At 39.9% G+C, this 26,361-nt stretch overlaps 1 protein-coding gene and 1 pseudogene across 5 annotated transcripts in view; one reads left to right on the plus strand and one right to left on the minus strand.

The window, feature by feature from the left end:
- Positions 1-26,361, minus strand: part of KLHL3 (kelch like family member 3) — a 287,169-nt gene that overhangs the window by 184,407 nt on the left and 76,401 nt on the right. The window lies entirely within an intron of this gene.
- LOC104681711 lies at positions 4,702-13,845 on the plus strand (annotated as a pseudogene). Its single transcript, XR_750605.2, has 2 exons — positions 4,702-4,924; positions 11,394-13,845. The product of XR_750605.2 is annotated as a putative neuropeptide Y receptor type 6 (transcript).

A 26,361-nucleotide genomic window follows, 5' to 3' on the forward strand; every position in this document is an offset into this window, starting at 1 on the left:
GCATATTTGAGATCATACTGTGAACCATGATTTTATACCATTCATTTTTCATTTAACTTTACATCATAAACATTTCTCATATTATTTTATTATTCCTAAATATCATTTGCAAAGGCTGCATAAGTCATAAGCAGACTTATACTCTAATTTGCTTAACCATTCCCCTAATGTTGGAGGTTTAGGTTGATCTTTGGTTTCTTACTACTCTAATAACACTGTGATGAACATCTTCATTTATAAATCTTTATCTGCATTTCCTAATATTTCCTTAGGATAGAACTAGACTATGGAAACCAAGAAAATAAGTATTTTTAAAATATCTTGAATGTTTGTCACCAGTTTTTTCTAATAAGGTATTCTACATTATATGTCCACCAATAATGTATAAAGTGCCCTTTTCACCTTCCATTATCAGTGTATCAGGTATTCATGACTTTTTTCCAGTATTTGATTATCTGATAAATGAAAATAATTCATTGCTGTTTTGTTTTCTATTTCTCTACTAGTGAAACAGAACCTTTTTTTGCAAATATTTGTTAGTCTTTATTTGCTCTTCTGTTAATTGTCCACACATACTAATAGATACTAATATGTATCTTCTTGGTGATTCATATGTATGTTTCATAAAGAAAAACGTTGTCTTCTACATCATATTTATTGTGATTATTTCCATTTTTGTGTCTTAACTTACATATTGATTTGTTTCAAGAAAGTTAAAAAATTTTTAAATAGGCATCTCAACTTTTCCCCTTGTATTTTCTTCTTTTGATTTTAAGCTTATTCATTTATTCATTCATTCAACAAATATTCACCAAAGACTTGCTATGTGCCAGAAACTATGCAGTAACACCAAAGATACAGCAGTAGATAGGACATATTTCTTGCCTTCAAAGAGTTTCTATTTGGCCAGGCAAGGTGGCTCACACCTGTAATGCCAGTGCCTCAGGAGACCAGTTCGGGAGGACTGCTTGAGACCAAGAGTTTGAGACCAGCCTGGCCAACATGGCAAGAACCTCCCTCCACAAATAAAAATTTTAAAATTAAATAGGCAAGGTGGTGCATGCCAGTAGTCCCAGCTACTCAGGAGGCTGAGGGAGGAGGATCACTTGACCCCAAAAGTGCAGTGGCATGATCTTGGCTCACTGCAACCTCCGCCTCCCGGGTTCAAGTGATTCTCCTGCCTCAGCCTCTCGAGTAGCTGGGAGTATAGGCACATACTACCATACTCGGCTAATATTTGCATTTTTAGTAGAGATGAAGTTTCACCATGTTGGTCAGGTTGGTCTCAAACTCGGGACCTCAGGTGATCTGCCCTCTTCAGCCTCCCAAAGTGCTGGGATTACAGGCATCAGCCACCTATTTTCTATATTTTCTTGTATTGTCTACTAAAATATTTTTGAGTCTGTTTTCTCAAATTCTTTTGCCTGGAATTTATTCTAGTATACACTACAAAACTAAATTAATATTTTTTCTAAGCAGCTAGTTAACTATTCTAGCAATATTTACTTAATAATTCCTTCCTTCCCCAGAAATCCTTACTGCTAGCAGGGAATGGTGGCTCATGCCTGTAATCCCAGCATTTTGAGAGGCCGAGGCGGGCAGATCACTTGAGGCCAGGAGTTCGAGACCAGCCTGGGCAGCATGACAAAACCCCATCTCTACAAAAAATACAAAACTTAGCTGGGTGTGGTAGCACATACCTGTAGTCCCAGCTACTCAGGAAGCTGAGGCAGGAGAACTGCTTGAACCCAGGAGACGCAGGTTGCAGTAAGCCAAGATCATGCTACTGCACTCCAGCCTGAGTGACAGATGAGACCCAATCTCAAAAAAAAAAAAAAGCAATCCTCACTGCTTTCATATATTAACATGCATATATACCAGGGTCTATTTCTGTCTATTCCATTCCTTGATCTGTCTGCTAATTCTTGGCCCAGCATTACATTGATTTAATTATTCACACTTCATAATATTTTAAAATATTTGGTGTTGTTAGTCATGGTTTTCATTTTAATTATTCCATTTTTCAAAGCTATTTGCACTTACAAATCTTTTATAAGTAATTTTTTATAACCCCTCTTGGGATTTTCATTGGAATTGAATTATAAATACAATTTAACTTGGGAAGAAACAAAATCTTTATAATATTCAGTCTTTCCATCCAAACATTCCTTTTTTCCATTTAATCGTTCTTGAAGGCATTAATGTATTCCTGGTGATTCCAGAGAAATCAGAAGTATTAATTAGTAGGCTTCCATTTATATATATATCATAGTTCCTAAGCACACCCAACCTTGATGACAAAGCAGTGTCTTTGAAAAGGAAAACAAATAAATGGACATTGTGTTAGCCCCTCATCATTTGTTTACACCAGATTATAACAACTTTCTATGTGTACCTAGGTGAGCAAAAATGTTAACAAGAGTGGACCTTCCACCTCAGAACACAGATTTACACCAAACATCCCCTTACAAGTTTTTTAAAAAACGACTCTGGTTTTGTCATTTCTCAATTTCCTACTCATTACAGACTTTCTTTGGAATAATAAACAATAAACTCTGTTATTAACTCAAATTAAATGTTTCTACTAAGGGAAATTCTAAACAACAACAACAACAGTAACAACTACTAACTATTGAATATCTACTATGTTCTATCATTAATCTTCAAAATAATCCTGCAGGATAGGTGGCTATATTCACCTTACAGGAAAGGAATCAAAAGCTTAGAAAGCAGAGGAGCGAATCCTTTCCTGCTCTGCGTTCAGCCACCCCCGCAATGCTTTATGCTCCTTTTTTTTTTTTTTTTTTTTTTTTTGAGACGGAGTCTCGCTCTGTCGCCCAAGCTGGAGTGCAGTGGCCGGATCTCAGCTCACTGCAAGCTCCGCCTCCCGGGTTTACCCCATTCTCCTGCCTCAGCCTCCGGAGTAGCTGGGACTACAGGCGCCCGCCACCTCGCCCGGCTAGTTTTTTGTACTTTTTAGTAGAGACGGGGTTTCACCGTGTTAGCCAGGATGGTCTCGATCTCCTGACCTCGTGATCCACCCGTCTCGGCCTCCCAAAGTGCTGGGATTACAGGCTTGAGCCACCGCGCCCGGCCGCTCCTTTTTTTTATTTGTAACACTTTGGGAAGTTATTAAAGGAAGATCTATTGCTTCCTCCTTTTGGGATAGAACTGGATGGCAAAAAATTAAATTAAATTAAATTTAAAAAGCTTAGAGAGAAGCTCAAGATCACCCACCTAGGTAATGCTGAAGAATCCAAATTCAGACCTAGCTCTCTCCCACTCAAGCTGACTCTCAAAATCTTCATCATCATCACAAATAACTAAAATGATCTCTTAACATCCACCAAACCTGTGGCACCACTAGCTTTTGCCAATATTCTATGTACGGAAAAGGTACTTTTCAATAGCCCTACAATCTTCCAAAGTTTGCTGCTCTCTGTATTTTAAATACAAACAGGTAAATAAGTAATGGGACACTGCTAAAAGCTGACTGGGGAAAGAAATACAAGCCACTAAACTGCTTTGACAGTATCTGCTCTTCAAGTTCTTACAGAGGAGGAGATTGGCTTCACGTCCATAGGACACATCCCGCTCCTACTCTACCTGCAAGTCCACGTAGCCAGTGACCTGGCAGGATTCTATAAAACACAGATACACAATGTCAATGTTGTTGACTACCTGGAAATTTTGACTTTCTTTTGGGTAGTTGGATGTATTTGGGTAGGGAAACAGAATTGAGTCACATGGCTTGGTACTAAAATGTGGGGCTCTATCACTGGGTCCTTGGCTTAGGAAATGTAGTATTTGAAAATGTTGTGTGCTCATCCACTAGACCATGCCACAAATATTATCAACCATACTCAATTTTCTACAACCTTGTTTTCAAAAGTCTTCAAACACTCACTATAAGGAAATATTTCTTACATTTAATATAAATCTTACTTTTTCAGTCTTTTATAATGATAAGAAATAGGCCCCTTACAGTAACAATTTTTCAAATACAGGAAAAGTGCTTTTTAGTCCCCATTTTCATCTATAGTCTATAAGCAGCTCAGCTGCTGTCAGCTCCAAAGTAGTTGATAAAAATCTTATATTTATAATACATACTTGCTCGGAAACTTGGGGTTAATTTCCATTTTAGAAGTATTTTTATTAATCTTATAAATTACTGCAAAATCTGGAATAGCACCATCTCTTTTTTTAAACTTTTAAGTTCAGGGGTACAAGTGCAGGTTTGTTACAGAGGTAAACTGGTGTCATGGGGGTTTGTTGTATAGATTATTTCATCAACCAGATATTAAGCCTAGTACCCATTAGTTACTTTTCCTGATCCTGTCCCTCCTCCTACCTACTACCGTCCAAAAGGCCCCAGTGTGTGTTGTTGCCCTCTATGTGTCCATCCCTTAACTAACAGTAAATGCAGTAAATGCTCTAAGAACCATCACTAATGTTTACTAACAATTTTCCAGGAATATTTAAATTAAATGTCTGATTTTGGCAATGCTAATTTTTAAAGTATATGTATATGCCAGAAAATGTCAGATTTTCAAGATGCACTCTTATTATCATCTCTACAAGATGACTGAAAGTGACATTTTGAAAATATCTTTTAAACAGCTCCACCTAATGTCACTGCTGCTGAGATTTCTGACTCCTCCCTTCCGGCTCTTCAGTGGCCTTCAGTGCCCACTGGATTCCAAAGCTCACTCCTCTGTGCAATGATTCCAACTGCAGGGATCAGTGTCTGAAATGAAGCTGCAGATTGTCTAGTGGATAAATAATCCAAGAAGGAATGGGGGATGTTATGACTTTTTGAGAGGAGGCTAACGTCATAAACCTTAAAAAATAATAATAATGGAAATGAAGAAAGAAAACAACAGAAGATGAAAAGAATAGCAAAAGAGCTAGAAATTTCTGACAGGTAAGAAAATGGGAAACAAACCTCTAAAATGCTTAAGAAAAATATTGCAAATGTGTTTATCCAGTGTGTATTTCATGTTAGAATAATCCTGTTTTAAAAATAAGTGAAGATCATTAAAAATTGGAAATATAGTGCTTTTAGGCTAAATTGTACTAGATGCCTTTTTACGTGTATGATTTGAAAAAAACCCTACAGTTTTAGAATGCACTACGGTAAGAAAATTATAAAAAGAAATCACCAAAAGCTAGTATTGGCGCAATGGGGTTTTAATTACTTTTGTTTATCTTTTAGTAAATAATCTTAAAAATCTGGTATACTTATTTTCACTGGCAGAGTTGAGATCTCCTTTCTTAATGCACTTAATGTTTTATTACTTTAAGGAACTGAAAACCTCCACATTCCTAAAATGATAAGTTCGGTTATTAACCTTCAAAGAAAATCAAAGTCAATTTAGACAAGCTGTGTTGGCTTGTTTTTAAAAGAGTAGCTTTGAGAAGCGTGTATATTTTCCACTACCACTTTATATGGGTTCAGGCAATGGTCAAATTCAAGGAAAAAAAAATCATATAAACCATTTTCAGCAGAGAAAATCAAAGTACATGTAATAAAAGAATGGTTGGGTCAAATGTAATCCTCAAGTCTTAAAAGACAGCACACACTTCTGCAATAGATAGATATGAAATTTGATTTTTGGAATAGGTGAACAGTTGAATAACTTAAGGAGGTTTGCATGATGTTGAATAACCAGGCCAATTATACTTTTTAATAACGCTGTAAGAGATTAGGCATTTGTTTCTTGATGCTTAGTGCGGTTACTTAATGTAGTACTTTGTTCTTAGGGTAAGCTCTAAGATGTACCTTTACAGAGATTCTAGTCTATTTGTTTTCATGGAACACAAATGATTAATTTGACTGATTTTTTTAAAAAGTGAAATGACCAAATAAACTAGAAATATTGTTTTGTATATGATTTAGGAAGTAGACGTCTGTTCCTGGCTCTGCAGTTAACTACACAACCATGAGCCAGTCACTGGATCATAGTTTCCATGTTTGTAAATCAGAAATAAAGTATCATTCCTATCTAGAGTACAGGGCTACTGTAGAAATCAAGTAAGATAGGAAGCCTTGTCAGCACATGAATTGTTGATGAATTAATTAATGAACAATGCAGTGCTTTAAAAATCATTAAGCCCTGAAGAGTATGAGACGTTATCTGCATCGGCACAACCACAGAATCTGTATTCTTAGAGATTTAAGAAAAAGGAGAGAGAATTCTATGGGAGATGCTCACAGTGTGGTCCTACCCTATTTTGGGATCCTCACATATATACTTGGGGGTTGGGAGACGTACAAAACTTTACCCAAAGCCACAAACTCTCTGAAGTTACATAACAGAATTTTGTTCACATAAAACAAATAGAAAATGTTCTACTTCTTTGTTTTTAACATTAAGAACAGGAAATACAGAACTTGTTATAAGAAATATAAAACAGGAGGCAATAGAAAATCATGGAAAGAACACGGAACTCTCTGGAAGCCAGAAGACTTGGGCTCTGGTCCCTGTTCTACTAATATTTAACTGCAATGCTGCAATATCTGTCAAATGGAAGGAATATATTAGAGGACCTTTATAGTCTCTTTCAGATCAAAGCACCTAAGCCCCAAATGAAATATAACAAGTAACGTCAAATACAATTTTTCTATGCTATGGACAATTAAGGGAAAGGGGGAAAACAAAAGGAGAGAATAAAACAGATGGACAGAAAGAGAGGAAGAGAATAAATGGTAAGGAAAAAAACAGACAGACCAAAAGGCAGACATACACAAACTCTACCCCCAGTTCCCTCCCCCTCAAAAAATGAATTATATGAATAAAGAGACAGAAGAAAGATACACACTAACAAAATGACACTCAGATGCAGAAATAAATACGCACATAAAAACTTTGGTGGAATTATGCTCTTATTTTGTTCATCTTGAAACTTTTAAACACAAAACTACCCAAAAAAATTAACATAATGTTGTACTTTTACATTAAAAGGCATACACTGAATTAGTTCAAAGCAGGTGCCTCATGAGATAGATACAATCAAGTGGAAGGTTTAGGATTAATTGCTGCCACATGCTACTAATATTTTTTAGCAAAATGTCACTTGATAATTTGAGATCTCACTTCCATGGGTCAATTCCAACCAAACAAGCCAAAGATGAACTCTCCTAAAATAGAAATGTATCCCAAGAATTTTTTTATGAACCAGGGCTTAGTATTATTTTGCTTCCAGATAGGCAGGATTTAAATATTTTAACTTAATAGTTACCAAGTATGTAAAGTGTAAATCCCACATTGCCATTTAAAGCCTATATTTGGGCATTTTCCTATTTAATCTTCTCTGTATGGTGTAGAGGGTGCTGGATAATGTAACTCCAGCACTCTCCTTTGATTCCCTCCTAAGATGAGGCCCTTCAGACCTGCAGGCTTTTCTGAGCTCCAAGCTGAGATAATCCCCATTCACTATGAAGTCAGCCCAGATTGACAAGAATAGGCAACACAAGGGCTCCCGATATTTATTCTCATCTCTATCTGCTAGGAACCCTGCAAAATTATATGAGTTTTCATATCTGTAAAGAAAAAACCTGCAAGATTCATAGGAAGCTTTTCTTTCTTGTAGATAATAAGAGTTGGAAGAAAAAACACACAAGACTTTGCTGGGTTTGTTTGGTTTTAGCTAACTCCTTGGACTTTTGTGTACTTTGGTTTTTCCCTCTATGAAATGGAACTATAACAATCCCACTCCTCCCTAACACAACTGGTGATGAAGAAATAAACAGCATAGCAGATATGAAAGCACTCATAGCTCTTTGGAGGATGAGGGTTGGATCAGTTCAGTCCAAGTGTCTGAGACATTCAACAAGAAGAACAACAACGATAATGAGCACTTGGGTTTGAACAGGGTTTAACAGTTTATACAATTTTTTAATTTTTAAAAAACTTTTAAGTTCAGGGGCACATGTGCAGTTTGTTACATAGGTAAATTGCATGTTGGTCAGGTGCGGTGGCTCACGCCTATAATCTCAGCACTTTGGGAGGCCAAGGTGGGCAGATCATCAGGTCAGGAGATGGAGACCATCCTGGCCAACATGGTGAAACCCCTGTCTCTACTAAAATACAAAAGAAAAATTAGCTGAGCGTGGTGGTGCGTGCCTGTAGTCCCAGCTACTTGGGAGGCTGAGGCAGGGGAATCACTTGAACCCAGGAGGCAGAGGTTGCAGTGAGCCAACATTATGCCACTGCACTCCAGCCTGGCAACAAAGCAAGACTCCGTCTCAAAAAAAAAAAAAAAAAAAAAAAAAAGTAAATTACATGTCATGAGGGTTTGGTGTATGGATTATTTCATCACCCAGGTAACAAGCATACTACCCGATAGGTCATTTTTGAATCCTCTCAAAATGTTTTAAATATATTATTTCATTGGCCTTTATAACAAGGTATGAAGTAGGGAGGCTATTTTTTATTTCATTGGACAGATAAAGAAATTGAGGCCAAGAGGAGAGTGCCTTGCCCAAGATCAAACGGCTAGTAAACAACAGGACATGTCTCCTGACACGAAATCTAGTGCTCATTCTAGTTTACCAAACTACATATGCAGTTCATGCCTATTTCCTTTCATTCCTATCCTCCTTCAAGTGAGGCTTGCTTGGCAGGAGGTGTCTAATTAGAAATCAAAGCTTTCTATCTCTCATGTATAGTTCTAATCTATCAACTGTATAGAGAGCTTAAATTTGACTTGAAATTCTCCTTCGGTCAATATCTGTGAACTCTGGGTCTCATGAGTCATCCAGGCCTTAAACTTTCCTTTTGAATACCATTATTTGTAAATGTTGCTATTTCACATATTACCACATAGCATCTGTTAAAGCAAACTAAATATAGCTTGAGAAGGACTCCGTACTTCTACATTTGAGTCCCTGTGGATGAACTGTAACCTAGCTTAATAGGCAGACAAGATTGAAAACCTAACTTAGGAGTATGCGCCTGTAACAATAGCTGAGTCTTGGCCAGTCCCAGCGGTCATACTTCAACCACTCATAGACTGCTAAGCATTCAAACTGTGTTCAAAGAAGGTAAACGTCAACCTGTAACCAATCCAGCTGTTTCTGTACCTCACCTCCAATTTCTGGACATCACTTCCCTTTTTTTTGATCTGTAAGTTTATTCTGACCACAAGGCATCCCTGGAGTCTCTCTGAATCTGCTGTGATTCTGGGGGCTGCCCGATTCACAAATCGTTCATTGCTCAATTAAACTCCTTCAAATTTAATTCAGCTGAAGTTTTTCTTTTACCACGTCTGAGCCACAGATCAGTTCCTTGGATCCTCCCTCCTCGGCCTCCCAAGTAGCTAGGACTACAGGTGCACACCACCATGCCCAGTTAATCTGTGGTATTTTTATGCTGTTCCTCATTGTGTTTTTCATTGTTGAAACCATGACAGACCTAAGTATTCTTAAGGTGATTTCTTTCCAATAAGAAACTGTTAAGCCTTAGATCTCAGAGAGAATGTGAGAACAGGCCATCATAATTTCAAATAGCAAACAAAATTGCATTCCCTTTCATTCCTATTGCTCAGTTCCCTTTATCAACGTTATTTATGTTGTTTTCCTCAAACTCCTAAAGAATAAACCAAGATGAGGAGTTTTTTTTCCCCCTTTGCTGTCTTTCCATGTTTTCTCTTTGGGCCAGAAATCCCAGCACTTTGAATGGCAAGGAATCCTTCAAGCCTGTTGTACATCCTGGTATGAATAATTCTACTGAATATAACCACCCTAAACTATGCTGAGCCATAGAATCAGAGCCTGCTTTTCCTCTGGAAGTTAGAAGAAGGGATCTGCAAGAAGGAAGAATTGGAGGAATGCTCTTTAAATGAAGTTAATTCTGGGTAATAGCTCACTAGACACTGGCTGCCTTCCTTGCCTTGATCTCCAAAATCTGAGCAATGTACCCAGAAACTGCGTATGGCTTCAATCCCAGAGAGTGGAAAAAGTGAAAAGAAGAGAAGGCATACGCTATTCCATATTAGATACGTTCTGTAATTCTGGCTCCCAAAATAAAGGCTGTAGACTGGCTCTGGGCAGTAGAGCTGACAAATTTTATTCAACATACATATACTGAGTACCTACTATGTGCTCTATGTTGGGGCTAGGGACAAATTCAGATGTGTGTTCTCACTTAATCTTCACAACTACTCAGATAGATAGATATTATTTATCCCTGTTTTACAGAAAAGAAAACTGAGGAGGAAGGGTAACTGACCTACATCAAAGTCAGACTGATACCAAGAAGTGATGCTCCAACTGGAACCTGTCTTGGTCCATGTGTGATGCTTTAACAAAATAACACAGACAAAATATCACAGAGTTATAAACAATAGAAATTTATTTCTCACAATTTTGGAGGCTAGGAAGTCCAAGAGCAAGGTGCCAACAGGTTCAGTGTCTGGTGAGTGTTCTTCTCTTCCAGAATGGCACCTTGTTGCTGTGTCCTCACATGGCAGAAGGGACAGAAGAGGCGAACTCACTTAGGGCCTCCTTATAAAAGGAGTGAGTTTGCCCTTATAAAGCCCTTTTATGAGGCCCTAATCCATTCATGACGGCAGAGCCCTCACGGCCTAGTCACCTCCTAAAGGCCCTGCCTTTTAATACTGCTGCACTGGGGATTAAGTTTCAACATGAATTTTGGAGGGAACACAAACATTCAAACAAACCATAACAGAATCCAACTTCAAACACAGTACTCAGGCCTCCACAGCACAATCCCTATCCTCCTGACTTTTTATAGTCCATTGAAGCAAGTGGGTGCATAGTCAGGTGACCCTAAAAAAACACAGAAGTTAGCCAGGTGTGGTGGCTCACGCCTGTAATCCCAGTACTTTGGAGGCCAAGGTGGGCAGATCACGAGGTCAGGAGATCGAGACCATACTGGCTAACATGGTGAAACCCCATCTCTACTAAAGATACAAAAAATTAGCTGGGCATAGTGGCATGCACCTATAGTCCCAGTCTCCTGTAGTCCCCATCTCCTGCCTCGGGAGGCTGAGGCAGGAGAATCGCTTGAACCTGGGAAGTGAAGGTTGCAGTGAGCAGAGATCACACCACCGCACTCCAGCCTGGGTGACGGAGCAAGACTCTGTCTCGAAAAAGAAAAAAAAGAAAAACAGAAGTTGATAGGGATAGAAACACATTTGGCTGCTTCTATAGTTAGCAAGATGCTGTTACATTCCTTGCCTCACGAGCTCTAAAGACTAAACTAGCGGGACAAAGAAAGCACCTGAGATGAGATGAGAGGAGGGTAAAGGTACAGAGAGATCCCCTGGATATTTGTTCTCTGTCCTCTCAGGGACTTTGCTACCCCTAGAGAATTATCCATATTGTTAAGAACTTGCATTAATATTCTGGGTTCTGTTTCATTTTTTAGGGTCTCAAGAGCATGTTCAAGTCATTCACGTGTTTTCATCAAATACAGACACAGATCAGGGAAGATTAAACCCCACTAATTTCTCATCAGATGCCTCAGAACAAAGTGCCTTCCAAGAACTAATGGTCAAAATATCCACCCATAAGACAAATAAGCTTATAAAATCTCTTCTTATAATCCTGACATAATGGAAGTTTCCCTAAACCACCCAGCATCTAATACAACCAGCACAAAGAACAACTCAGCATTTTTTTACTGAGTCCTGTCAACCCCCTTCTTCAGCTTTACTCCTATTACTTATAGCCTATACTGTGGTCTTAATTGGGGGCCTTTTTGGAAACCTCTCTCTCATCATCATCATCTTTAAGAAGCACAGAAAAGCTCAGAATTTCACCAGCATACTGATTGTCAATCTCTCCCTCTCTAATATCTTGGTGTGTGTCATGTGCATCCCTTTTACTATCATCTACACTCTGATGGACCACTGGATATTTGGGGATACCATGTGCAAACTCACATCCTATGTGCAGAGTGTCTCAATCTCTGTGTCCATATTCTCACTTGTACTCATTGCTGTCGAAAGATATCAGCTAATTGTGAACCCCCGTGGCTGGAAGCCCAGTGTGACTCATGCCTACTGAAGTATCACACTGATTTGGCTGTTTTCCCTTCTGCTGTCTATTCCCTTCTTCCTGTCCTACCACCTCACTGATGAGCCCTTCCGCAATCTCTCTCTCCCCACTGACCTCTATACCCACCAGGTGGCCTGTGTGGAGAACTGGCCCTCCAAAAAGGACCGCCTGCTCTTTACCACCTCCCTTTTTCTGCTGCAGTATTTTGTTCCTCTAGCCTTCATCCTTATCTGCTACTTGAAGATTGTTATCTGCCTGTGCAGGAGAAATGCGAAGATAGACAAGAAGAGGGAAAATGAGAGCCGGCTCAATGAGAACAAGAGGATCAACACAATGTTGATTTCCATCATGGTGACCTTTGGAGCCTGCTGGCTGCCCCTGAATATCTTCAATGTCATCTTTGATTGGTATCATGAGGTGCTGATGAGCTGCCACCACAACCTGGTATTTGTAGTTTGCCACTTGGTTGCTATGGTTTCCACATATATAAACCCTCTCTTCTATGGCTTTCTCAACAAAAATTTCCAAAAGGACCTGGTAGTGCTTATTCACCACTGCTGGTGTTTCACACCTCGGGAAAGATATGAAAATAATGCCATCTCCACTACGCACACAGACTCCAAGGGGTCTTTAAGATTAGCTCGTATACCAACAGGTATATGAAAATTGATAATACTTAATGCTAAAGCTCTTCTTGAATGGGAGCTGGACAGGTAATGGTTGGGAATAGGGCAAGATGCAGAAAGAAGAAACCAGAACCAAAAATAGCAACTTTATACCCACTTTTGCTTTAGGCTAAGACTGCCGGTCTCATATGTCTATTCAACACACCCTCCAACATACAAAAACACACATACCACCCCTTTTCTCTTAAGAGAATAACTCTAATAATTCAAACAACCTGGCCGCCATCATTTGTGGCAAAGAATGAGAATGAGAAAGCAGACAGAGAGGCAAGCAGCAGTGATGGCTGGGGAACAACGTTCACAGATACTAGTAAAAGCACTGCTATACCTCCTTAGCACTGAAGCAATTCTATTCTCAGATATGAAAACTGTAACTTTCAATCATATAACTATTCAATTAATTAGCCAAGTCAGAAAATCCCCCCTTATAATTCATTAATTAATTAACAAACTAAGTTTGGACTAAAGTTGAAGGGCTGGTTTTAACTTAACATTTAAACTACGTGTTGTAATTACAATTAATTCCCATGCTTGAATCATATCTCTAGTTTATGATAACGGTACATTTTTTCACTAACAATGCTATTAGAACTGGCCACAAATTCTTTAGTATAGCAATTATGCTAGAAATCGCTTTAACTTATTAATGGTCAATATAGATACAGCTTTCCTCACAAAGTGGCTTTTAATCCCTAATTCTTTATGTATATTAAATAGAAGTCCTTATGACTCTATCACTGGATCTCAGAGACTTTGTCAGTAGCATTTTTATAATTGGCGCCAGATTTTTAAAACCTTCTCATATATCTTGTGGCTTAAACGTTTTTAAAAGAGCCCTCATCCCCACAGACTTACTTACATAGGGGAATCAGCTAGACTGTTCTCAGCTATTAATTCAGTCACTGTTACTAAATTGTGACCAGCTTTACCACTTCCTAGAACAAACCTTCCCCGTATCTATCAAATTTGAACTGCAGCTTATTTGTATGTTAAAAATGTAACTGTAAGCTGGACTCAGCAACTTACACCTGTAATCCCAGCCCTTTGGGAGGCCAAGGTGGGAGGATCACTTTTGCTCAGTTGAAGACCGGCCTGAGCAACACAGTGAGACTCCATCTCTACTAAAAATACAAAAAAATTAGCCAGGTGTGGTCATGCATACCTGTAGTCCCAGCTACTCAGATGAGAGGATCACCTGAGCCTGGGAGATCGAGGCTGCAGTGAGTCATGATCACACCACTGCACTCCAACCTGGGTGACAGAGTGAGACCCTGTCTCAAAAAAAAAAAAAGGAACTGTATTTTCTTTTGAATAAAAAGTAATGTTTCTGTGAACACCTATGATTTTTCTATTGTGCTTTTTCTTGCACATTCGCTTTCACATTTTCCTCTCCTGAAAATCTCTTTCTCTCTTCCTCCTTCCCTTCTTCTCTTATTCTCTCTTTATTCATTCTCTTCAGGATTTCTCTTCTCTGTTTTATCATTTTGGAATAAATGAACAACAAAAGCACTGCAGAACACACAAACGAAATAAAATCCAACCATCTCATGGCAGTAGCTGTAAATGTTACTTAACTTACTTGGTAAAGAAATGCCGATTCTAGGCTGGGCATGGTGGCTCAGGCCTGTAAATCCCAGCACTTTGGGAGGCCAAGGTGGGCAGATCCCTTGAGGTCAGGAGTTCGCACCAGCCTGGCCAAAATGGTGAAACCCCATCTCTATTAAAAATACAAAAATTAGCCAGGTGTGGTGGTGAGCACCTGTAATCCCAACTACTCAGGAGGCTGAGGCAGAAGAATCCCTTGAACTGAGGAGGCAGAGGTTGCAGTGAGTGGACATCATGCCACTGAACTCCAGCCTGGGCAACAGAGCGAGACTCCGTCTCAAAAATAAAAAGAAAAGAAAAGAAATATGATTCTAGTTGCCATCACTAAAATGATTCTGATCAAACCACTTGATGTGGTTTTGATGTGTGTCTCCTCCAAATCTCAGGTTAGAAAGTGATCCCCAATGCTGAAGGTAGGGCCTGACGGGAGGTGTTGGATGGGGGGTTGGGGGGGGAGATCCCTCATGAATGGCTTAGTGCCACTGCCTTGGTGATGAGTGAGTTCTCGCTCTGTTAGTTCAGATGAGCTGGTTGTTTACGGAGCCTGGTACCTCCTCCTCTCTCTTGCTTCCCCTCTCGCCATGTCATATGCCAGCTCCCCCTTCACCTTCCACTATGACTGTAAGCTTCTTGAGGCCTCACCAGAAGCTGAGCAGATGCTGGTGCTATACCTATACAGCCTGCAGAACCATGGGCCAAATAAACCTCTTTCCTTTAAAAATTACCCAGCTTCAGGCTGGGCGCGGTGGCTCAAGCCTGTAATCCCAGCACTTTGGGAGGCCGAGACGGGTGGATCATGAGGTCAGGAGATCGAGACCATCCTGGCTAACCCGGTGAAATCCCGTCTCTACTAAAAAATACAAAAAACTTGCCGGGTGAGGTGGCGGGCGCCTGTAGTCCCACCTACTCGGGAGGCTGAGGCAGGAGAATGGCGTAAACCTGGGAGGCGGAGCTTGCAGTGAGCTGAGATCCGGCCACTGCACTCCAGTCTAGGGGATAGAGTGAGACTCCATCTTAAAAAAAATAAAAAATAAAAACAAATAAAAATAAAAATTACCCAGCTTCAGGTATTCCTTTATAGCAACTCAGAACAAACTAACACACCAGCAAAAGCAGGAAACGGCATCAAATTCTAATATTCCTCCCTCCTCTCACCCACATACATATACCCAGTCTCCTCTAATCCCAACTTGCACCCTGAACACGCAGAAGAGATCTCCTGTATATGACTAAATAGTATGGTGTTCTTTCCTTGAAAAGAGCAATTGTCGGCCGGGCGTCATGGCTCACGCCTGTAATCCCAGCACTTTGGGAGGCCGAGGCGGGCGGATCACAAGGTCAGGAGATCAAGACCATCCTGGCTAAGACGGTGAAACCCCGTCTCTACTAAAAATACAAAAAATTAGCCGGGCGTGGTGGCCGGCGCCTGTAGTCCCAGCTACTCAGGAGGCTGAGGCAGAAGAATGGTGTGAACCGAGGAGGCAGAGTTTGCAGTGAGCCAAGATCCTGCCACTGCACTCCAGCCTGGGTGATAGAGGAGACTCCGTCTCAAAAAAAAAACAAAAAACAAAAACAAAAAAAAAGAAAAGAGCAATTGTCTTCCATAAACATGTTTTGTTTTTTCTTTTCAACTTTTCTTGAGCAAATGGTATAACTATCAATAATAGTCTTTCTTGTGTTTATTTTTACCTCTAAAAAGTAGTGAATTAAATGTATTTTTAATGCATGCCCTCACCTTTAAGGGGCTTACATTCTGACAGGTAGGTGTACACAAGTCTATAAGTAGCTACTTCGAGAAGAAGGTATAACGGAAGCATAAACCAAGTATTGTGGATAAAACTCATATATGAGAGGAAACACAGAAAGACTTCAGAAAATCAGCCTTTATTTCCTGTATTTTTGCAGTATTTGTGGATAGTTCACATCAATTTGGTCTATCATTGAGCAAACTAGTGTATGAAATAAGGTCTCACCTCCCTCTCTCCAGTTGCCAGATAAGCCTTTTAGGAGACTGGACTTTCATGTTTGCCAGATAGTCCTGGAAACAGGTTCCTCTAGCCAGCACTCCAAAAACCTCCTATCCCCCAACCTCAAATCATTTTGGATTGAGAATAATTTCTCATATCTTTAAAAGCTTCTAGAAAAGAAGACTATTAGTGGAATGAATAAGTGTTTATGCCCTCAAAGAATTAGTAAACTGTCCTGAGTATGTCTGTCCAGTAAACCAGAGCTGAATGAGAAAATGCTAAAACATTCTTGCAACAAGTTCCCTAAGTTTCCTCTCTGCCTGAACAGCATAGTTCATCAGCATAATGAACAGAGTCAATCTCTATTTCTGTAAGCTTTGTTTTTTTGTAGAATAATAAATCAAGAAAAATATATTAAGCCCTTACTATATACTTAGCTCTGTATTTGGTATAGAAAAAGTACAAGCTGCAAATTCATTGTCTTGGTTTTGAAGTCTTTCCTTCTTTTTTAATTTACTTTTTAAAATTACAGTATAGTTGACAAAAATTATATATATATTTACAGTGAATAATGTGTTTTGATATATGTATAACGTTATGAAATGGTTAAATCAAGCTAATTAAAATATCCATCATCTCACATACTTATCACTTTCTGTTGTGAGAACATTTAAGATCTACTCTCTTAGCAATTTTCAACAATCCAATACATTGCTATTAACTGCAGTCACCACGAGAGACAATAGATCTCTTGTACTCATTTCTTCTGTCTGAAATTTGGAAACTTTGACCAGTATCTCCCCAGTTCCACAACCACCCCTCAGCTCCTGGTAACCACCATTCTACTCTCTGCTTCTATGAGTTCGACTTTTTAAGATTCCACATAAAACTAAGATCATGTAGTATTTGTCTTTCTGTGCCTGGCTTATTTCACTTAGCATAATGTCCTCCAGGTTCATCTATATTGTTGCAAATGACAGGATTTCCTTCTTTATGAAGCCAAATAGTATTCCATTGTGTGTATGTATGTGTGTGTGTATATATATATATGTGTGTGTGTGTGTGTGTGTGTGTGTGTGTGTGTGTGTGTCTATGTATGTGTGTCACATTTTTTCATTATCCATTCATCCACTGATGGACATTTAGGTTGATTCCATATCTTGGCTATTATGAATAATGCTGCAATGTACATGAGAGTACAGATATACCCCTGATATGCTGATTTCAATTTCTTTGGATATATACCCATGAATGGTATTGCTAGAGCATACAGTAGTTCTAATTTCAATTTTCTGAGGAACCTCCACACTGTTTTCCACAATGTCTGTACTAATTTACATTCCCATCAACATGTACACAAGGGTGCCAAAGGCTTCCCTTCAGGCTAGGTTGAAAGCTGACTAAAGGAAAGTTAAGGGTAACTGAAGGCAGAGTTAATATCAAAGGAGGACTCAACTTACCTTTATACCCATAAGTGAGAATATACTGAGAGAAGAGGAAGCATCCTAGATGAAAGAAGAAGAGGGGAGTATTTCAAGACTGATTATTTCCGGGAATCCCTAAAATCCTTCCTGAAGTCACCCATGCAATAAATGTGATCATGCAATAAATGTGATCATGCAATAAATTGAAGAAAGAAGAAGATGAATATTTCCAGTTGGATAAGGGAGGCAAGACAGGTCTCTCTCTCCTGTTTCTGCACCCAAATCAAGCTCCTTGTTAGGCTGGGATAGTGTTTCACCTGAGGGAATGAAAAGATGTGTGATGGGGCCGGGCACAGTGGCTCATGCCTGTAATCCCAGCATTTTGGGAGGCCAAGGTGTGCAGATCACGAGGTCAGGAGATCGAGACCATCCTGGCTAACATGGTGAAACCCCATCTCTACTAAAAATACAAAAAATTAGCCGGACGTGGTGGTGGGCGCCTGTAGTCCCAGCTATATGGGAGGCTGAGGCAGGAGAATCGCTTGAACCTGAGAGGCGGAGCTTGCAGTGAGCCAAGATCGTGCCACTGCACTCCAGCCTGGGTGACAGAGCAAGACTCCACCTCAAAAAAAAAAAAAAAGAAAGAAAAGATGTGTGATGTTAGTGACAGAAGCATATCTGTTGCATCTGGTCATTGACTGTTTCCTGCTATTCTCTATTTTAGGTAGATAACCCTGTTCTCAGCTAGACTGTGAACTTTCAAAGACCAGTGCTAGGCATGGAAAAAGAATTTAATACATATAGATCTCGAAAGTTACTTCTTTAAAAAACACGTTAGGGCCAGGCACAGTGGCTCACACCTGTAATCCTAGCACTTTGGGAGGCCAAGGCAGGAGGATTCCTTGAATCAGGAGTTTGAGATTAGCCTGGACAACAGAGCAAGACCCTGTCTCTACAAAAACAATTTAGAAATTAGCCAGGCATGATGGCATGCACCTAGCTAACCAGGAGGCTGAGGCAAGAGGATCACTTAAGCCCAGGAGCTCAGGATTACAGTGAGCTATGATCATGCCACTGCACTCCAGCCTGGGCAACAGAGCAAGACCCTGTCTCTAAAAAAAGAAAACGAAAAACGAGTCAGGCAGTCATTACTTACTTATTAAATGCCAGAACGTTTTCAAACCTATGTTCTACTAATTATCCAATGAGAACATAAAGAAATAATCCTAATTACACAGGGATTATAGTACTGTCAATAAGTCATGAAATTCTGAGTCTTGAAGATTCCACTTAAACATTTCTCAACAACATTCTCTTAATTCCCCAGGGCTATTAGGATCCCCTAGTCACTGCTCCCACACGCTATGTATACCTACCATGCAGTACCAGAAAGACCTGTTTACATGTGTGCCTTCAAGGAACATGCATTCCTCAAAGGCAGGACTTGTACCTTATCTACTGTAGTAGCTCCAGTGCCAAGTACAGCATCTGACACAAAGTAGGGGAACTCAACAGATACTCGTAAACTGTAGGTGTAGAATAACATCTGGGATGACAAATCTTTGCTTGAAATTGGTGTGTGGATCTGAATAGTAAATGAGGACTATACCCTCTAGATTTAGTATCTGAAGAAGCAGAAAGCTAAATTTCCATCTGAAATATAAGAGCTCAGGATACCTGCACTGGCAGGAGGACAAATAAAAACACACGTTGGTCACAAGGAAGCTCAAGGGCAAGGTGGACTTTTATAGCTCAAATGTCATTTGCCAATAAGAGTTGTGCCAATAAGATAGCTGAACAAGTCCTGGGACTCGAAGAAAATGTTCTATTAACTTTCAATTAATTGCCTTGACAGGTTCTTGGAACAGCTTTTAGAAACAAAAGGCCTTCCAGGGCAACCAGCCTCCAGGAGAGCAGGCCCCATTATGATTCTATGAGAGGAACCAGATTCTCTCTAAAAGGCCAATGCAAGGCAGAACTTTATCTTTTTCAGTGAGCCAAATCCTTCTCTATTAAGGAAACATATAGCCTAAAAGTAAAAGCTATTGAGTTATTGATTTGGAGGCCATTTTCTATATCCTGGGGTCTCCAAAGATGCTTTCTGCTTTTCCACAGCAGCAGTGTCCCTTTCTTCTGGACACTGTCACTAGATAGCCTGGTTTCCTAATAATTCCAGTTACAAACCCTTCCTATTTTCTATGACATTTCTCAACAACAAAGACAAATATTTTAATTTATGTGTGTGTGCACACGCACGCACATGTGCATAACACTCAGGAAAATGTCTGAAAGAAAGTATCCCAGAACATTAACAGTGTTTATCCCCAGGTGATGTGATAAGACTTTTGGGTAATGTGTCTTTATTTCTTTCCTACTTGTTGCAGCTTGCTGCCTTTTTTTTTTTTTTTTTAAGGTAAAACTCAATCAGTACTATTGATTTTCTAATTATTTGTTGCTGGTATATTAAAATACCAGCAATTTTTATGCTGACTTGTATTCTGAGCTCTTGCTAAATTCATTTACTAATTCTAATGATTCACCTGTAGCTTCTTTTGAATTTTCTGTGGACATAATCATGTTGGGTTGTTTTTCGTTTTTTTGGTTTTTGTTTTTGTTTTTTTTTGAGATAGTGTCTCACTTTGTCACCCAGGCTGGAGTGCAGTGGTGCAATCACAGTTCACTAAAGCCTCAACCTTCCAGGACTCTGGTGATCCTCCCACCTCAGCCTCCAGAGTAGCTGGGACTACAAATGTGTGCCACCATGCCCAGCCAATTTTTGAATTTTTGTAGAAATGGGGTTTCACCACGTTGCCCAGGCTGGTCTCAAATTCCTGGGCTCAAGTGATCTGTCCACCTCGGCCTCCCAAAGTGCTGGGATTACAGGTGTGAGCTGCTGTGCTCGGCCTTGTTTGTGAATAATGACAATTTTATATTCCTTTCCTGTACATATAACCTTTTATTTATTATTCTTATCTCATTGTCTAGTAGGGGTAAACAAGCAACTTCTTTGTCTAAAAATGAATGCGTGTTTTTTAACTTTTACCTTTAAAGAATATTTTCACCAGATATAGAATTACAGATTGACAGTTATTTATTCCATTATTTTAAAGGTGTCATTCTATTGTCTTCCATAATTTCAGTTGGGAAACCAACTGTCTTTTGTTTTTCATTCTTTCTAAGATAATGTGGCTTTTATTCACTAGCTTTAAGATTTTCTTAATATCTTTGCATCGTGGCCAGGCTCTGTGGCTCATGTCTGTAATCCCAGCACTTTGGGAGGCCGAGGCAGGCAGGTCACCTGAGGTCAGGAGTTTGAGACCAGCCTGGCCAATATGGCAAAATCACGTCTCTGCTAAAAATACAAAAAAAATTAGTCAGGCATGCTGGTGGGCACCTGTAATCTCAGCTACTTGGGAGGCTGAGGCAGGAGAATTGCTTGAACTCAGGAGGCTGAGGTTGCAGTGAGCCGAGATCACGCCATTGCACTCCAGTCTGGGCAACAAGAGCAAACACCATCTCAAAAAAAAAAAAAAAAAAAAAAAAATCTGCACCGTGCCTTTTGAAGTCCTTCCCTCTTTCTTTTTGTCTCTTTGCTTAACTGTATTTCCTAAATATTCTACTAAGAACATACAATGCTTATATAATTTTTCTTAATGAAGGAGAAAAAGACAAAAACTTTTTTTAAAAAACCTGAGAATCCGGCCGGGCGCGGTGGCTCAAGCCTGTAATCCCAGCACTTTGGGAGGCCGAGACGGGCGGATCACGAGGTCAGTAGATCGAGACCATCCCGGCTAACACAGTGAAACCCCGTATCTACTAAAAATATAAAAAAATTAGCCAAGGCGAGGTGGCGGGCGCCTGTAGTCCCAGCTACTCCGGAGGCTGAGGCAGGAGAATGGCGTGAACCCGGGAGGCGGAGCTTGCAGTGAGCTGAGATCCGGCCACTGCACTCCAGCCTGGGCGGCAGAGCGAGACTCCGTCTCAAAAAAAAAAAAAAAAAAAAACCTGAGAATCCAAAATGCCTGTTCATGAGACAGTTGTGCTGCAAGGAGTCAAGAGACATGGAATCTAGCTTGTGCTTTGGGCAAATTACCTATCCTTCCTAAGCCCCTGCTTCATTCAATCAATAAATATTTAATAAATGTCTACTATGTGCTTAAATACAATGGTGAGCAAGACTGACATAATCCCTGCCCTCATGGAGTTTACAGTCTAACAGAGATAATACTTTAAAAGTACTGTGATAAGGCCGGGCGTGGTGGCTCACGCCCGTAATCCCAGCACTTTGGGAGGCTGAGGCAGGCGGACTACCTGAGGTCAGGAGTTCAAGACCAGCCTGGTCAACATAGTGAAACCCCATCTTTACTAAAAATACAAAAAAAAAAAAAAATTAGCCAGGTGTGGCAGTGGCCGCCTGTAATCCCAGCTACTCGGGAGGCTGAGGCAGGAGAATCACTTGAACCCAGGAGGCAGAGATTGTGGTGAGCTGAGATCACGCCATTGCACTCCAGCCTGGGTGGCAAGTGAAACTCCATCTCAGAAAAAAAAAAAAAAAAAAGAACTGTGACAAGTGCTGTAACAGAGAAAATATAACATTATGAAGGTACTTAGGAGGAATTAACCTACTCAGGGGACAATGGGGACAGGAAGTAGATAAGAAAAACTTCTTGGAAGAAATAATTTTTAAACTGATAACCAAAGGATTAGGACTTAGCCAGGCAGAAAAGAGGCTAGTTTTCTCTTAGTTGCTTTGTAATTCTGTGATTCTATGTTCCAACCTTCGTTACTGTTACTGTATCAGAATCCAAAGGAACATCACTTAACAGGTCCCTCCATTCATTAACTTAATCCTAAAAACACTCTTGTAAGTAAGTGATGCTATTCCAATTTACAAATTTTAAAACCGTTAATTAAGCAAGTTGCCTGAAGTCACACAGTGGTGAATTCTGATCTGTCCAGCTTCAAATTCCATCCTCTTTCATTCATTGTTCAACTATCATTTACTGAATACCCACCAAGTTATCTGCCTGACACTGCGGATAAAGAGAACAGTAAGATTGGATCCCTGCTCTTGATGAATGCACTTCCTGAGGGGGCAATGTCAGTAATCCAGACAATTACAACATGGTTAGGTATTTAGAAAGAGGCAGAGTAGGACTATGCCTTTTCATCAGAATCTAATTCCCTAGCTTCTCCAAGAAATCCAGGAGGTAGGTACATGATCACTGAGAAAGACTAGACAGATTGGTAAATTTGCAAACCTATAGTTCAAATCCAGCATCCCTGACTGGCCTTGACCAACAGTTCTGTCTGCTATCTACCATACCATTAAGCCAGTCTCTTCAGGTGAGGATCTTCCAGAGGAATGGGTATCCAAATGGCATGCAATCATCTTATTACACAGAATAAACAGGCTTTCAGCCTTCCCAAACTAATGAGGAACTTCAGCATTCATCTCTCAGACTCTTAGAAAGACATATATAAGCTAATCACGCCTGCCATAACCTTGGAACATTTCATGGACATTTTCAGATAAAGCCCCTCCTCACCCATATGGCTTCAAAAAATGCCCTGTCTCTGATTAAAAGGAATTGAGAGAAGTATGAAACCAGGATTTCCGAGTTGTTCCTGGAAGAGCTTCAGCCAGGAGCTTTCACTAGCAGATGTTAAATCTGATTTTAGAGCTAATGAAAATGCTGGGCTTCTAGCTTCGTGGAATGAGTCTGAGATATGGTTTCTAAGTCAATAACTGAGTGGAAACTTGATCTATGGTATTATGTGAAGGCTCCTCAATTCCTCTATAGAACAACTAGTGAGAAACCATTCATATGCTTACCCATCCTTCTGAGAGGCCACAAGGAGCATCCACTTACTCATACATTTAGAGCTACAACAAAACTGCCTCTGGCGTTGGAGAGATGGGGACTATCAATGTCTCTGGAAGCCAGGAGTCCAAGGACTCTCATTCCAACTCTTCCCATGGTCTCACTGTGCTGCCCTAAGCATGCCACTTAACCCCTCTGTGTTTCAGCTCTGCCACACTGTCCCTTCAGTCCTTGGGTCCCCTCAGGGCATGTATACAAAGTCTATTCCTGTTGCCCAGCCCTTCTCTAATTCTACATATACCACTCCGCTTCCTGGCTACAAACTTGTTGCTAACAAAACTGTGAGTATCTCACCAGAAGATTCAGGACTTTTTATCTTTTGACTCTCCCTAAGTGTCCACCAATGGGCCAAATCTACTTGCTGAGTAAAGAAAAGATTCCCTGAGACTTCCTATTGGTGAGAGAAGATTCAACCTTTAAAAATTACCCAAATTCGGGCCGGGTACGGTGGCTCACGCCTGTAATCCCAGCACTTTGGGAGGCCAAGGCGGGCGGATCATGAGGTCAGGAGATCGAGACCACGGTGAAACCCCGTCTCTACTAAAAATACAAAAACTTAGCCGGGAGCGGTGGCGGGCGCCTGTAGTCCCAGCTACTTGGGAGGCTGAGGCAGGAGAATGGCGTGAACCCGGGAGGTGGAGCTTGCAGTGAGCCGAGATCGCGCCACTGACTCCAGCCTGGGAGACAGAGCAAGACTCCGTCTCAAAAAAAAAAAATTACCCCAATTCCCCAACTCCTAGTGTATAAAAGGACTGAGAATCCCTTTGATCTATTCATCTTGCTGGAATAAGGAAATAAAAGATTAATATACAAGAAAGAAAAAGAAAACATCTATTACTTATCTTCTCATGACTTCACATACATACAGTATCTGTTTTCTTACAAAGTTGTAAACAGTATCACCATTTACAATTATTAAGACCTCCATAATAATTCATCAAGTAGATATACCATATTTTACTAACCATTCCTTGGTCAGATGTTTAGAGTGCCTTAAAACTTTTCCAAATTATAATATAAATAACACTGTGATGAACACCTTTATCCATAAAACTGTGACTGTATTTTGGATTATTTCCTGAGGTTAGATATCCAAAAGTGGATCTGCCAGATCATTGGTAATGAACATTTTTATTATGCCTCATATGTATTACAAATTTTATGATTAATTCTTAAATATCTTTCAGCCACAAGATATAATTCTATTGCTAAAATATGGGATCCTCTTAGTCCAAATGTTTCATTAAGTAGGCAGGATAGTATAAAAGAAAACAGACTCTAGAATCACACTGTCTGGGTTCAACTCCCAGTTCTATCACTTGGTAGATGTATGGACTTAAACAAGTTACCAAATTCTCCTAAGACAATATACATAAAGCACACGGTCTGGCATATAAAAAGGGGTCAATAAATGTTAATCATTATTATTGCCGCTAGATTACAAAAAAAAAGATAGATCCTATTTTAAAAAGCCAAGAATATCCTCAAATAATGGAGTAAGAATAAACATTAAAAAAAAAGACAAAATAATACTCTCGTACTTACATCATAAGCAGGTTCATTTATGGTGAATACTATCTACATCGCTGTGGTTATTAGTTACATATAAATAAATGCCACTTTATTGAGTGTCTGCTCTCTTTAAAACCTTTACATATACTGTCTCATTTAATCCTCTTAACAACCCTCTATGGTGATGATAATAATAACACCAAAAATAACAGCTAATGTTTACCAAGTGCTTATTATATGTCATGAATAGTCATGAAGTAGGACTTTTCATTTGATTATTACCCTCATTATACAGACATAATTGAGTTGCACAGAGGCTAAATAGCTTGTCAAAGCTTACACAGCTAACAAGGTAGGTCTTATTGCCCCCATTTTATAAGAAAACTGGAACCTATCAAAATTACCTGTAAAAGTAAGTAACTGGGGCAGGCTTTGAACCAGCATCTGTTGGACTCTCAAGTCCATATGCTTTTATTTCTGTTACTCTGCCACCTTATGTGGATTATCAATAGCAAATGGTTAAGGTTGGCTTCCCTCATTCTCACCTTCCTTTGCCATAAGCCAGTGTGTACTGACAATAGTCTCGTTTGAACATTTGCCTCTGAGGAGAATATAATCAGGAAGGCAAGTCTGATGCAAAACTCCATATTCTGAAATGCAGCCCTTAAAACAATGCACCATGGATTCTCTCTCCTGAGGTGTCTGTCGCACTCCATCTAGCATACGTGCCTTTCAGATACTTGGTGGTTCCTAATAAGGTACCCCAATCAGTTTCTTAATCAAGGCAACACTTCAAAAGATTTTCAGATGAATGCTACAGACAGGTTTCCTATTTCCCTCTGTCTCAAAAGGCCCTCAAAATCCCCTCCACTGAAAGAAACAAAGCTGCTTCAAGCCTTCCAAAACATCTTGAAAATACATTTTCAAAAGGACTGCACCCACAGGAAGAAACCTAAACTGAAGTCTTATTTCTCAAATGAACGAATTGTTTAATATTGTACAAATTATTTCCCTTCCTTGTGCCTCTTCAAAAGTGGAGAAAGGGTCCTGAGATTCTAGTTTAAAAAATGGGGCTCCTGACCGGGCGCGGTGCACGGCTGTAATCCCAGCAATTGGGGAGGCCGAGGCAGGCGGATCAAGAGGTCAGGAGAACGAGACCATCCTGGCTAACATGGTGAAACCACGTCTCTACTAAAAATACAAAAAATTAGCCAGGCGTGATGGTGGGCGCCTGTAGTCCCAGCTACTCAGGAGGCT

This window comes from Rhinopithecus roxellana, chromosome 3 (assembly GCF_007565055.1).
Source record: "Rhinopithecus roxellana isolate Shanxi Qingling chromosome 3, ASM756505v1, whole genome shotgun sequence".
Taxonomy (NCBI): domain Eukaryota; kingdom Metazoa; phylum Chordata; class Mammalia; order Primates; family Cercopithecidae; genus Rhinopithecus; species Rhinopithecus roxellana.